Source organism: Chenopodium album, chromosome 15, assembly GCF_948465745.1.
Source record: "Chenopodium album chromosome 15, dcCheAlbu1.1, whole genome shotgun sequence".
NCBI lineage: Eukaryota > Viridiplantae > Streptophyta > Magnoliopsida > Caryophyllales > Amaranthaceae > Chenopodium > Chenopodium album.
The window spans coordinates 33,466,529-33,481,500 of record NC_137848.1 but is presented as its reverse complement, the minus strand read 5'-3'; the positions used below and the strand labels follow the sequence as shown (position 1 = coordinate 33,481,500).

Below are 14,972 nucleotides of genomic sequence, written 5' to 3'. Positions count from 1 at the left end.
AGACGGTGAAGAGGCTGCCTCTGCCTCTAGGTCAGGTAGTGATGAAGTCTCTCAAGAGAGAGACGAGGGAAGCATCGACTCTGGGTTTAGCTCTGAGGAAGCAGCGATGACACCTTTTCCCCGCTTGAGGACAATGAAGTGGAGGAGAGGAAAAAATGGGAAGAGGAAGGGGATCCCCTCAGAATCCATGTTTCAGCCAAAGATAGGGCAAACATGGAGAAGGGCCTTGAGGCCTTTAAACTCAAATGGCCCCTAGGTGGGGTGTATAAGATCCAGGTGCCGCCTGAGCTAGGCACCATTGCTTGGAAGGATGACCAGCCTAATTGTAATGAATACTTCGGCTGCTACGAGGCAGCGTTTTTGGCTGGTCTCTGGTTTCCCTTGCATGATGAAGTAAAGGCAATCTTACGGGGTTATGACCTTGCAGTCTGGCAGTTGTTCCTAAACTCCTTGGTCTACATTCTAGGCTATATTACCGCCTGCGAGATGTAGGGTCTACACCCCGGCTGGGAGGCTTTTGCCCACATGCACTATCTTAGCCGCAACCCAGGTGGCTGGAGGGCGTGGTACACTTTGACCACCTACCCCATGTATCATATGACCCTGGACAAACCGCCCAAATAGGATAACTGAAAAAACCGGTTCTATCTGGTTTCTACCCCCACACGGCTTGAGAACTACGAGCTTCACCGGTATAATAAGAAGCCTAACCTTTTGGGTAAGAAGTGCAAGTTCCCTGCTATCCTGGATGAGGACTATGAAAAGATCATAAAGCCGGGATTTTTTGAGCTCACAACTGACAGCCTCTCAACTAGGGAAGTAATAAGTGTTCCAAAAAACTAGATACCAGAACATTAATGGTTGAGAGACGAGGCATTCTTGTCCGTCTGTGGCCTGAGTACAATGTTTGACAAGCGTAGGTTTACCATGCATCCGGCAATTAGCCGCTTGTATTGCTAAATTCGGTTGTATTACACAACTCTTGAACTGGCCGTCTTTCCTTTATTTTGCAGCCACTACTTCGAGGATGCTTTCCGAAGACAAGACACCCAAGCGGTCTGCTGCCCAAATTTGCAAGGATAATGCAGAATTCAAACAGGCCTAGATACAAGCCAAGGTAAGTACCGTTTGACCCCCTTTTGTAAACATTCGAATTGTTATCTATGCAAACGGTCTCAACCGGCTGTATGTCTAATGAGCAATTTCATTTGCAGGGTGGGGAGCCTCTTAGGTCGTTCCAAAAGCTACTCAAACGGACCAAAGATGACGACATATCCAGCCCTAACAAATCTCAAAAGGTGTCGTCCGTTCAGACGGCTCCACATGCTTCATCCGGAAAAGGCTGCATGAGCATCGGGGGGAAGAGCATCAACCTAAAAGGCTTCGGCCTCGGCATTGATCTGGGGATTAAGCCGGGTGCCTATTCAATACCGAAGGGTGGTGATCCACCCGGTTCTGCAGCCACTGTAGGCGATGATAGCTTACAAGTCCTCGAAGGTATGGCTAACCCTTTCGAAACTCCTCCTGAGCTAAGCTGGCCCCTGCGAGTGAAATCACACTCTCAGCAGACATCTGAGGGATCGTTAGGCAACCGACACCAAATAGGTGCCGCCTATACAGGTCACTCACCCAATCTTAATTATGGTGCAGATCGCTCCCCCGGTGGCCGGACGTTCAGCAGCATGCCTAGTTCATGCTTTGGGCCATTCCCAAGAGGGAAAAGGACGCCATCCCTAGCATAAAAACGTTCAACTTGGAACACATCCTGGCCCTCCTATCTGATGTATAACATCTCCTACAGAACCCAGCATGTCCCAAGAAAGATCTCATACCTTTCACGTTAACCGGAGGTGGTAGCTTTTCAATAACTCCAATCTTCGCTTGGTCCACCTTTATACCTTTGTGGGAGATCTTCCTCAACAATAAAGTGACATTTCTCCCAATTCAAAACTTAATTCATTTTCTCATATCGAGCCAAACACTTTTTAAGATTCTCAAGGCAAGCTTCAAATGAAACACCACCCACCGAAAAATCATCCATGAACACTTCCATTTTCTCTTCCAACATATCTCTAAATATGTTCATCATACACCGTTTGAAAGTGGCGGTGGCATTGCAAAGCTTAAATGGAATTTTCCTATAAGCAAAGGTTCTAAAAGGGCAAGTAACAGTTGTTTTCTCTTGGTCATCCGGCTGAATAGGAATTTGGAAAAAACCGGAATAACCATCAAGATAATACTTATGCCTTGTAAGTCTTTCAAGCATTTGGTCAATGAAGGGAATGGGGAAATGATCCTTTTTTGTGGATGTGTTTAGACGTCGATATTCTATACACATTCTCCATCTGTGACCGTTCTTGTAGGAATGAGCTCACCTTTCTCATTCTCTACAACGGTTATGCCTCCTTTCTTTGGGACAAAGTGGACCGGGGAAACCCACCTTGAGCTAGAAATGGGGAATATGATTCCCGCATCCAATAGGTTAGTGATTTCCTTCTTAACTACTTCCCCCCATTTGAGGGTGTAGTTTTCGTTGTCTCTCAATGTTAGGTGAGGCGCCATCCTTAAGAGTGATATGGTGCATACATAAAGCGGGGCTTATACCCTTGAGGTCATCAATGGTATAGCCTAAAGCACTTTGGTGCTTTCTCAACACACCACACAACTCTTGAGCTTGGCTCTCACTCAAGGAAGAACTAACAATCACAGGAAAAGTTGAGTTAGGGCCTAAGAATTCATACCTAAGGTGCGATGGAAGAGGTTTGAGCTCAACCATAGGAACACCTTTACCTTCCTTCGTTGTAGCAACTTGTAATGCTTCTTGGCTGGTGATCTTCATGTACATTTTCTCATCCACGTCTTCAATGCTTCCATTTAGCAAATCCTCATACAATGCCATCTCCTTAATAGGAGCACCTATTTTTTCCTTGTTCAACAAGACATTCTCAAGAGTATCGTTAGAGCTGAGCAATTGCTCATGCATAGAAAACACAACATGATCAAGAGAGTCAATCATCATAAAATTTTCCAAGGAAGAACATGGATACTTCATGCTTTCATTCAAGTCAAATTCAATTACCTCATCTCCTAGTTTAAGTGAAATTTTAACACTCTTAACATCAATCATGGCACCTGAGGTAGCAAGAAAAGGTCTACCAAGTATGATAGGAATGTTATCATCTTCATCCATTTCAAGAACCACAAAATCCACCGGAATCACAAATTTTCCTACCCTTAAAGGAACATCTTCTACCTTACTCTTTGGAAACTTGATTGATCTATCAGCTAATTTCAAGGTAATGTTGGTAGGAAAAAGTTCCCCTATCTCAAGTCTTTCATATACCGAATATGGCATAAGGCTAACACTAGCTCCTACGTCACATAAGGCATTACCAATTTGCATCTTATAGATAGCACAAGAAATAGAAAAATTTTCGAGGTCTTTTAACTTAGGTGGCATCTTGTTCATTATGATTGCACTACAATTCTCGGTTAAGTTGACCGTCTGTACAACATCACAGGTTCTTCTTCCACCCAAAATGTCCTTAAGGAATTTTGCATAATTTGGCATTTGGATGATGACATCGATAAATGGTAGAGAAAGATGAAGATGTTTGAGAATCTCAATATATCTTCTAAATTGTTCATCCAATTTGTGCCGTATGAGTTTTTGTGGATAGGGAAGCTTGGGTTACACAACTTCTTTCTCTTCTTTCACCTCCCTAGGTTTCTCTACCACTACCTCACTCAAAGATGCACCATCTCCCTCATCCTTAACCAAAACCTCGTTGGAAACCTCCTTAGCCTTACTCTTGCTAGGCAAACTCTCCTCAAATACCTTACAACTCCTTGTAACAATGGCATTAACGGGTCTCTTAGGGTCTAGGCCTTGAGATGATAAATAAGAAGGGCTTGCTTGGTCTTTCAAGGCATTGGCAAGTTGAGAAATTGTGTTTTCAAGCATTTTGCTATGTGTCATCATCTCATTGAACCACTAGTGGAAAAAAGGTCATCCGCAACGGACAAAAACCGTTTATCCGTAACGGGCAGCGTGCGTTACGTATGTGGCCGTTACGGATGGAAAAGGTGATTCGTAATGGGCACTGCCCATTACAAATAAGTAGTTATTCGTAACGGGCAGGTGAAATGCTCGTTACAAATAAGTAGTTATTCGTAACGGGCAGGTGAAATATCCATTACAAATAAGTACTTATTTGTAACGGACACTCTACTTGCCCGTTACAAATAGATGGGTATTTGTAACGGACAATCGTTGTGCCTGTTATGAATAATGTCTAGAAAAGTCAAAATATTAGGGGTATTTGTAATGGGCACAATATATGTACCAGCTACAAATACCCCTAATTCTTATCCCTTCACCTAAATCAACTATAATATTAACCACCAAATTCAAATATTTGTTTTCATGGCACAAATATATATTATCAAACATGTCATATACACCAAATTTATTTTACTATAAAAAACTGCTTACAAACTCATAATATTGTAAAGGGTTTATGATTAAAAAAAAAAGGTAAATAATATTACAGCTTAAACAGCAGCAGTAACCACAACATCCTAGACCAACAGGTAACAGCAGATCAGCAGCAACCATAAGCAGCAATAGCAACAATAACAGTAGCAGCTGCAGCATAGAAAAGTCCCTAATCTTTTTTTCTTCTCACCTAATCCAATCAATGAAAAAAAAAATAAAAACAGAATTAGAAAATTAGATAATATCAAATCAATAACACAAATAAAGAAACTCAAAGTAACAATGTCATTTTCCAACTTTGACAACATATGCTATCATGGATTTATATTGGGACTCTTTATCCTTCAAAATCATTTGCACAACATTTTCCTTATTTTTTCTACTTCACGTATTAATACTAAAGTTTAGAGCTACTTTTTTTTTTATATACTTTAATTTTTTTTTATTTATAGAAAGGAAATTGACATTTTAACAACGTACACATTTCATCAAAATTATGAAATTCAATAAAATTCAATTAAAAAAAATTAACACTTGCATTTTAACAAGATCATTAAACCTGCCATCATTTTTACTTCTTTATTTTGTCAAGGAAATCTTTATTCTCTTCATGTTAATGCCCTGCCCAATTCAAAGCTATAAAGCTTGCAGATAAGAAATGTGATAAGATTGGAAAAGATGGTCTTTCCCCATCTACGTGAATAAATTGACCATCAACAACCAACTGATTAAAGGCAAAGCAGAAAGCAAGTATTATCTCTAGGATTTGCCATATAAGGTACTAAATTAAGGAAATCAAAGAGAAATTAAATCTCATCTCAACATAAAAATATCCTTTGTGATAATTTCAAATTTAAATTTCAGTGAGCACACATGTAATGAATCTTAATGAACACATATTATTTCATCCGCACCTTTAGCACGACAGCACTCATACTCCCCTTTTTTAAACAATCAAACTATAGGTTGGGACCATATAAGAAAATTTAAAACACATAATACCAACTGTAAACTATGCAAACAAAGATGCATTAAATGAGGTCGACAGTGGAATCTCCGGCAAGAACTATCTCAGCTACTGTCTAATGGTAAAGATGTTGGTTCATTAAAATCTACATATTCTCGTGAAGGGGCTGGCCTCATTTAATGTGACAAAAATTTAGAAAATGTACAAAATAATCACATTTGTAATCCAAAAATCAGAAAGTACAGAAACATTCATAAAGAGACAAACATTGCATAAACAACAGCTCCTCATTCTTCAATCAAATAGAGGCGTAACTGTCAATATTATTGCCTAATTATATCTATGTCCTTAACAAATAACAAAGAACTTACACTGGGCGAAGTCGAGTCAAGTATCTATACATCATTTTTTCGAATTTGGATCCACCACTCTTAATTGGGCCAAAACCTTTGAGCACTCATCAGCGACAACATAAGTCACATTAAAAGGCAGATACCTCATGTAGATTGAGTGACCCTCACCTGCCAAAAAGTAGTATGAATGAAGTAGCAATAAGTAATAGAGGAAACCATAGTCACATGACAAAGCAATCATAAGTTCATAACATGGGAATAATGGAAGATAAGTTTGCTAAGTATCTTTGTCAATTGTACCTTGTGAACTAGATACTTTTCCCTAGACATTTGGAGTTTAACTGTTTCCAATTTTTTGGTTTTTAGTTTGGATAGATTTAAATATCTATCACACATACTTGTAATAATTAATTTCCAATAACATACATGTCTCTTATTTTCTCTCAAACAAGAATTAAACTTGCATGCTCTTTCATATTCTTATGACTGTATTGTGTTATGGAATGGAAGGGCACATTCAATTCCTCAGTTCCAGACATGCAAAAGGTCACTACAATAATCTCCTACGGGATAGAAATCTAGTGTGTATGTTCATTCCTACGTGTTCCTCTCGAGTCTTGACTGCCCCAAAAATTTCTCATCTCGGGGGTGCATTTTGTGCCGTAACAAGCTATGAGTATCACAAATTCTTTCATGAAGAATTCTAGCAGCTCACTCACACAAATTTGAAAATTTAAGTATAAATTGCATTACCGTTAAATGAAGAATTCAATAAAAAAAAAAAAAAAAAACAAAACATTAAATGATTAGCCATGGAAAAGCAAGAAATAACAGGCATACAAATTGCTTCCATCAAGAAAAAGAAAAGGTAATGCAGAGTAGCCTAGCAAAGAAATATTTGCTCAGATAATCATTCACTATGTAATAGGTTCAATGTGAAAAGTAAAAAATCTAGAAATATGTCTTTATCCATGAAGTATTTAATACATTAATTCTCTTCCAATTCCAGACTCCTAATATCACAATAATATCATCATAACATGTACAAGAAACCATTATATTACAAGAAAATGAGCAAATAAATCAATTCCACAATTAGTCAGAAAAGATCTCATATACTCGTGGTTCATATGATTACACATCATATACTCATATATTACCCTAAGAATTTAATCAAACCTCGTTGACATCCACATTATTCACATACTTTTTTATACAAGATAGAAGATACATATTATGGACTTATGAAGCTCTTATCATATATTAAGAATATGTTATATTTGGTTAAGGTATAATTCTTATTATATGGTAAAAAACTTTAAACAACAGATTGTATAAATTCATCGTAAAACATAGAATTTAAGGATAAGGGCAGGATTTGCATACATTTAACCTGCTTAGGCTTAAGATATAAGTATATAACTCTGCTTGACCATCAGAATGGTCGAATTTCCGAACTGCGCAGAGGCCAACCACAAGGGGTTGCTTCTTGTTCCTGTTTCGATGAAACTTTTGAACATTACTGACCCACTCCTTCGCCTCCGACTACGACTGCTCTGACCATGGATAGAGTCTCTTTGGACATGTAGCCGTGATTTTGTCTTTCCCCATGGTGATCAAATATGTGTTGCCTTCGCGTTCGATGTCAATGTTCATGGCCGTCTTTGCTGTTTAATCGATTTCCTGCAACATTTTTTACAAAGAAAGAGCAAAGCATTAGCATCATACTATAATCGAATCGAATAAGAACATAGAAAATATTGCAGCAATTTTCAGACTAGAAATCCAACTCAAACAGTGGCAACAATGTCAATTAGAACAAGTTCGTCTATGAATTTCTAATCAAATCACTTTCTAAACAAACGATTGAGTAAAACCCTAGTTGATAAACTTTAGGCAATTTCTCACCACAACACAAGGCTGCAAGTAATTATTTAAAAAAACTCATTACATAAATCCACTCACTAACTAAATTCGTTAGCTCTATTAACATGCACTAACATGGTTGTATGTTTTAAGAGCAAAGTAATTGTACCATGAAATCAAAACACCACGAAATACAAGGATATATCCCTGATCGACCATCAATAATCAATTATTTTTACCCAATTTACTCACAAATAATCCCAATAATCTATAAAATCAATGAATCACGCATCAAATTAAAAAAATCTAAATAAAATTACAAGTATAAAATCGAAGACAAACATCACCGACAGAAAAATAAAATAAATTTTAAAAAAACATTAACCTTTTCAAATGAACATCAGTAATTCGAAAGCTAAGAAACGCAAATCTATATAATTTCAAGAAATACTGACATTTAAATGTCGTCAAAATTTACTAATTTGTAGTGCTGCATGTAATTGAGAAAGCCACAATTTTTATGGAGAAAAATTGAATTAAAATCGAAAATAAAAAAAAACCCTTGGTTAGAAGACCATGAAATTGTAAATTTGAGCAAAACAAAAACTCAAAAAACATGAAATAATGAAATAATTTAAACAGAAAAGGAGAAAAAAGCATTAACCTTCAGGAAAATCGATCATTTCGAGAGGGGGAAACGATGAAAGGTGGGTTTGTATCAACTCCTTGCGCCACTGCTGTCGTTGCTAGGACTGACCAACTCGATCTTGAGGAAGAAGAGAAGAGGAGGATAGAGGGAGAAAGGCGAAAAGAGGAGGAGGAGAGAGAGAGGAAAAAGAGAAGAGGAGGAGAGAGAGAGAGTACTTTAGAAGGAAAAGCGGCTGCGAAATAATCATACGGAGTAGTTTTAAACCCTAGCTGCTTGATTTAGGTGTAGCGAACTTTGTATTTGTCCCTTACAAATATCCACGATTCGTAACGGACATTTGTATATCCGTTACAATTATAAAAAATTCGTAACAGGCATTTATTTGTCCGTTACAAATGAGTTTTTTCCGTAACGGACACATATTTTTCCCGTTATAAATACACTTTTTGTAACGAATTTATTATGCCCGTTACAAATGAGCCGTTACAAATGAAGTTTTTTCCACTAGTGAACTTGTCCCTCACCAACATGTATGTCCTTTAGATTTTCGTTTGGTACTCAATGATTTCTTTCAAAGTAGTCTTGGAAGATGAAGGTTGGGTGTACGAATTTTCACCACTGCCTTGACTTCTTGGAGCAAAACTGGGTGGGGGTCCCCTTTGACTGAAAATTGCACCTATTTTGGTTGCTCCAATTACCCCGGTTTTGGTTTTGGCCATAGTTTTGGTGATGGTTACCAAAACCATGATTTTGGTTTTGGTTTCCATACCCTTGACCTTGACTTTGATTACTATAACCATGATTGTTATAGTTGCCTCGGAAATTTTGATTTCTTTGGTTTCTATAACCTCCATTTTAGTTATAGTTATTAAAGTTCCATTGTTGGTGGAAATTCCTATTCCCATTGTTCCTTTGGCCATCAAATCTTGGCCGATTGTTGTTGTTTGAGACAAAATTCACATGTTCATTATCATTATTATCAACATTATCACAATTATCAACAAAAGCATGAGGACAATTAGAGGCATCATGTTCATATAACTCACAAACATCGTAAAATAGACAACCATTTGGCATATTGTTTAAAGTAGAAAGAGGAGTAGATTTAGATAATGTACCTCTCCCCTTATTTTGAGAGGGAAGAATTGGTGCTTGTGAAGCACTATCAAGATTTGCTTTGATCGAGGTCATCTCCTTCCCCAAATTTGATATTTGTTAGGACAAAATGTTGATGGCATTAAGGTGATCAATAGAATGCACCGTTGAACCGCTTTTGCTCGTTGATTCCCTATCACCTTCTTACTAATCCATGTGATACCTTTCCACATCTTCAATTACGTCCACCACCTCGTCCTCCGTCTTGTTCATGATAGGTCCTCCGGCTCTAGCATCAAGGCAAGATTTTCCTTGAGGGGTAAGACTGCCATAGAGAATTTGGATGATTTGATAGGTGGGAATCTCATAATGTGGGCACTCTCTTTGATACTCTTTATACCTCTCCCATGCCTCATATAGGCTCTCATTCCCCTTTTGCTTGAAGCTTTGAATGAGTTCCCTAGCTTCAACCATCTTCTTTTATGGGTAGAACCTAGATAGAAACTCTTTGGTCACTTCATCCCATGTCCTTAAGGAGTTTGGTTACACCTCTTTGTCCAACCACTCTAAAGCACGTCCAATGAGAGAGAAAGGGAAGATCTTAAGACGAATGAATTCTTGAGTAACCCCATTCACCTTAATGGTATTGCAATATTTATCAAATTCCTTAAGATGGTTGAGGGGACTCTCATGCTTGGCTCCACTAAATTGTCGCCTCTATATCAATGTAATCATCGCCGGTTTAATCTCAAAATCGTTTTCCAGAGTTGTAGGTGGAGCGATTCTGCTTTCAAACCTATAGGATCCCGGAGTTCCCAACTCCTTCAATGCTACTCTCGGATTAGCACCCATGGGCCATGCTTTCTCGTTCTTCCTCTTCTTGATGGTCTTCCTCTCTTGAAGGACTTGAGCTTAAGGAACGATTAGCAAACCTTATCTTTGTTATGGTCCTCTCAATTTCTGGATCAAATGGCACTAGAATCCGATCACGTGTTCTAGCATTCAAACTCAAAAGACAATATTAGTAGCACGGCTGCCAATGTAGCCAGAAAGGGAAAAATCTTTTGGTGTTTTTTTTCAAATTAAATGAAATATACTCAATAACTATAAAAAAGCACCTACGTCACTCCCCGGCAACGACGCCATTTTGATGTAATATATTATAGGTCGTTGTATTCTAAAACACCTACAATCAAATGAAATTTTTATCAAACCTACACCTAGTATAGGGGCAAGTCCGAGTCGAACCACGAAAAATGAGGGGGAGATTGCAATAGCCTAAAGTCAAGCTACTTCGAAGAATGAGAGGTAATTTGTAGTGTGACTAAGGTTTCAATCAACTAAGCAATGAAGAAAATCGATATAACAAACACTAGGGATTAAGGATCCACATGCAAGCTAGATAATCATGCCAAGCGAAGAAAACTCAATCGATTCAAACGTTGTAAAGGAAAATAATAGTTGCAATCAAGAGGATTCAAGAGCTATCTCCTATAAGTCAAGCAAGGGTTCACTAGGAATGACTAACAAGGAAAATCACAATCAAATTCAATCAATTAAAGCAATTCCCAAATACGGGTTCATGTCATTGGAAATTACAATGTAATCTAGTTTGATTATCAAGGTTGATCACTCCTAATCAAATCAATCACATACACAACTATATCAACCAATTTAATTACAACATTTCAATCAATCAAAAATCATCAACTAGCAATGATCATCAATCAAGCATGCTTCACCATCTCCCTAGAAACTAATCTACTCACTAGACATATTAAGATTGAAGAACAAAACTAATTGAATCACAAACATCATCATCATCACAAGCTTAAATAAGTAGAAATTCAATCAATCAAACTTTTAAACCAAAGATCAACAATCATACATGAATCAAAAGTAAAATCAAGAAATAGAGGAGAATTAAAGGAAGAAAAATCTCACTAGTTATCATTGAATGAAGATGAAATCCAAGCAATTTTGTAATACAAATCCAATCCAAGAATTTCTATCTCTACTTTTCCTCTAACTTCTCTCTAGTTTCTCTCTCTAAAAACTAAGCAAATGAAATCATCCAAAAGTTTCCTTCCAAAGGAAATAAAAGAGTATATATATACAAGGAGAAAAACAAGTCGTCTGCACCCTTTCCTTTAATTCCCGCGGTTGTGGAAAAATGGGTACGGAGGATATAACAACCTCCGCGGGTTGTCTGGGCAAGTGCCGCGCCCGCAGCTACTGTTGCCCGTGCCCGTGGCGGCATCGCCCGCGCCCGCGGCTAGGGCGCGACAAATCTCCTGCTCCTTAGCCGCTTCAGGGGTCTGCGGTCTCTCCATAAAGCCACGGTCTCTCCCTTTTTACCGCGCCCGCGGTCTGCTTGCGGCAAGACCTTGGGTTGCCCCTGCCTCAAATCTCTACAAAGTGCACATTTTCCGCGCCCTCTCCAAGCTCTCTCCAAGGGCCTTGCTTCTTCCTTTGCTTTGTCCTTATAGCTCTTCTAGATCCTACTCCGATGCCAACTCCTTGAGTAGCTACAAAGTTGTCAAAGAAAGGAAATAGGAGAGAAAATGAGCTAAGTAAAAGGTAAACAAAAGAAAATAAACTAGTTTGGACGTTTTTCATAAATTGGACACGAAATGAATAATTTTAAAGACACAAAATGAACGATTTTGGCTTAAAATATTTAAGGAAAGGTTAGAAATGGTCAAAGCTTAAGGGGAAACCACGAAACTCTTGAACTCTTCTCCTAACTCGATAATAAAAGACATGAAAAGTACTCATCACCGGGTTTGGTTTTTTGAGAGACATAATCAAGTGTCTACACATATATAAGCCCTGCTTATTAAACTCATTCTTCCTTCATACTTGAAAATAAAACATACTTCCATGATTTCATACATATTCAACTTGTATCATGCCTCAATGGCCATGTTCACATGCTTGCATAATAGTTCATGTTCAAACAACATCTAATCCAAGCATTTAATCACCAAACATGCTACTAATTCATCCCTTGAAACATACGTTACATTTCGATCATGATATGTGAAAGGAATGGTGTCCTTAGAAAAAGTATATTATTCCGATAGAGGGTTCAGAATTATTAGAAAGCTAATAATTCAGTAAGGTCAAGTGATCGGAATGCCTAGCCGGAGGCCACTGCCGATCAGTAAAATTAATGCATGATGAATATTACAGCTTAATCTTGACCAAACCCTTCAAGTCACACCCAATTGAGTAACCGATCTGTGACAACGATTTAATCTAAAGGATTAAACGAGTCATTAGAGTATTACGAACAAAGACATCGAATTTCGAGCTTAGAGCGTCGAAATTGAGCGTCGTAAGCCGTGTCGATTTTAGGAATCGACAGAGACGAGAAAATAATCAAATAAATATATCGTGCTAAAATCACGAGGATAGCACGAGCCCTAGCCAAGCCTCGGATCGAAGGCAAGTGTCTAGGGGCCGCAAGCCGCAAGCCACAAGGCACCAAGCCACCGCAACCCTCGTAAGGCCTAGCTAGGCTGGCCGAGGCTTGCAGGACTAGCCGGGGTTGCTTGTGTGCCTGCGCGCCACAAGTCGGGCTGCCTAGCAAGCCGAGCTTGCTAGGTGCGATGTTAGGCTTGTGCTGCTGCTGCTTGAAGGCGCTGCTCGTGGGCTTGCGGCATGGTGGCAAGCCCAACCAAAGGAAGGGCCGCCACTTGGGCATGCCTTGGAGCCCAAGGGTTGAGGTTGGTCTTCTTTATGTTGAACAAGTGTGCCATGCACATGGGGTTGGTAGGTTTATGCTTGCCCCCCAATGATGGGTTTGTGGTCTTTACCAACTCCCTTCTTATGTGATGACACTTGTCATTTGATTATTGTTTCATGACATTTAATTTAATTTCGAATTAAATTAATTCCTTACTTTTCTCACTTTATCATTTCTCCTACGTGGAAAGATGATTGAAGTTTTTGGGAACCTTTGCCTATAAATACCAACCTTAAGAGTTGGGATTACTCATTAGTGTTGAACTCAATAAGGCATCTCCCAATAGGTGAGAAAACCTTTAAGTTCGTAATACTCTTGTCTTTCTTGGTCTAGCCCCGACTAAGCTTCGGGGTAGGGGCCGTTCGGGTCGGGTCTCGAGGGTGTAAGACGTTGGAGGCTTACGCATTTGCAGGGCTAGAAGCTTTCAAGTCCGAGCTCTAATAAAGAGTGAAGCACACATCAAGGGTATGATCGTCTTTTCTTCTTAGCTAATTAATTATATTATTAATTACGTTGTTAATGAATATGATTGTATTTAGTTGCATTTATTTATGTACGGGTCTTAGGGTCGGGTTTTGTTTTCGCGTGGTGTTGGACATCACGAAACCCAACAATACTACGCATACACAAATATTCTTATGCGCATACGTACCTTGAATAGTGTCTAAACTCGCCACACCCGTCAGAAAAATATATGACCATAATTAATCCACTATTCCTCCAACTTTCCAGCAACTATACTTTAAACCTCACTAATTACCCCAATTTAATGGTTTAAAAGCCTTAATAATCTTTTGGAATCTCTTTCAGAAAGACTTAATTTTCATGACTTAAATAAAATTCCAGCATACTTATTTAATATGAAACATCAATAATAAACTAGGAAATCATGTTTAAATCGTCAAGAACCTTTTTCCTTTTATGGGTAATCAAACCCTAATATAATAATTAAGAATTAGTGTGCATAATTAAATTTCAGCATTAAATGAGGGATTAAAACTCTTTAAAAACACATTCTATTCATTAATTTAACAGCCATAACAATATAGGATCAAATCCTAATCTAGCATTAAATTCCCAAATTCTAGGGTTGCAAATTGGGGTTGTTAATTGAGTAAAAATATGAAAATTATAATAATAAATTAACAACATCAACTTTCCAAAAACAACATCAAAATATAATTAAAATCATGCTTCGAGTTAATTAAAACAAGCTTAGAAATTAAATTAGGAGAAAATGGTTATTTTTTAATACCTAACCGAAAAAGGAGAGAAGAGAGAGGAAGGATGGCGGCTGGTGGTTGCCGGTGGTCGGTGGTGGCACTTGTGGTCGCTGGTGGTGCGTGGAGAGGAGGAGAGAGTGGCGTGGGAAAGGAGGAGAAAAAGAGGAAAAAACAGAGAGAGAAAAATAAGAGGAAAAGTGGGGTTTTGTAAAATATGAAAATTTGATTCTTGAGTGTGAAAATCTTGAGTTTTTGGGGTATTTATATCCTCTTTTAGAAACAAAAGCACTTATTTACAAAACTGACATTACTAATCCTACTCCTCCTTGAATTCTCTTTTGAGGCCAACTTGTTGGGCCTTTAAATTTATTTTATTCTCAAGAAGTTAATCCACTTCTTTGCGTGACGTTAACCTAATTTAAAATACTTTATTGCCCCAATTAATAACTCATACTCCCTCCGTTTTTTTTTATTTATTTGCATCACTTTCCGTTTTTTGGGTGTTTTTTTTAAATGCATTACTTTTATATTTGGTAACTTTATACTATATTTTATCATTTCTCTCTCTTA

The 14,972-nt window shown here is 38.1% G+C and overlaps 1 long non-coding RNA gene and 1 other non-coding gene across 2 annotated transcripts; one reads left to right on the top strand and one right to left on the bottom strand.

Moving 5' to 3' along the window:
• Positions 1–4,417: 4,417 nt before the first annotated feature.
• Positions 4,418–8,547, bottom strand: LOC145582157 (uncharacterized). The gene is made up of 4 exons (XR_014099799.1): positions 8,349–8,547; positions 7,205–7,501; positions 5,837–5,986; positions 4,418–4,688 (listed from the first exon to the last, which is right to left on the bottom strand). It is a non-coding gene; the product is annotated as an uncharacterized LOC145582157 (long non-coding RNA).
• A 1,242-nt stretch (positions 8,548–9,789) lies between these two features.
• On the top strand, positions 9,790–9,894 carry LOC145583626 (small nucleolar RNA R71). Its single transcript, XR_014100247.1, has one exon. It is a non-coding gene; the product is annotated as a small nucleolar RNA R71 (small nucleolar RNA).
• The last annotated feature ends 5,078 nt before the right edge of the window (positions 9,895–14,972 follow it).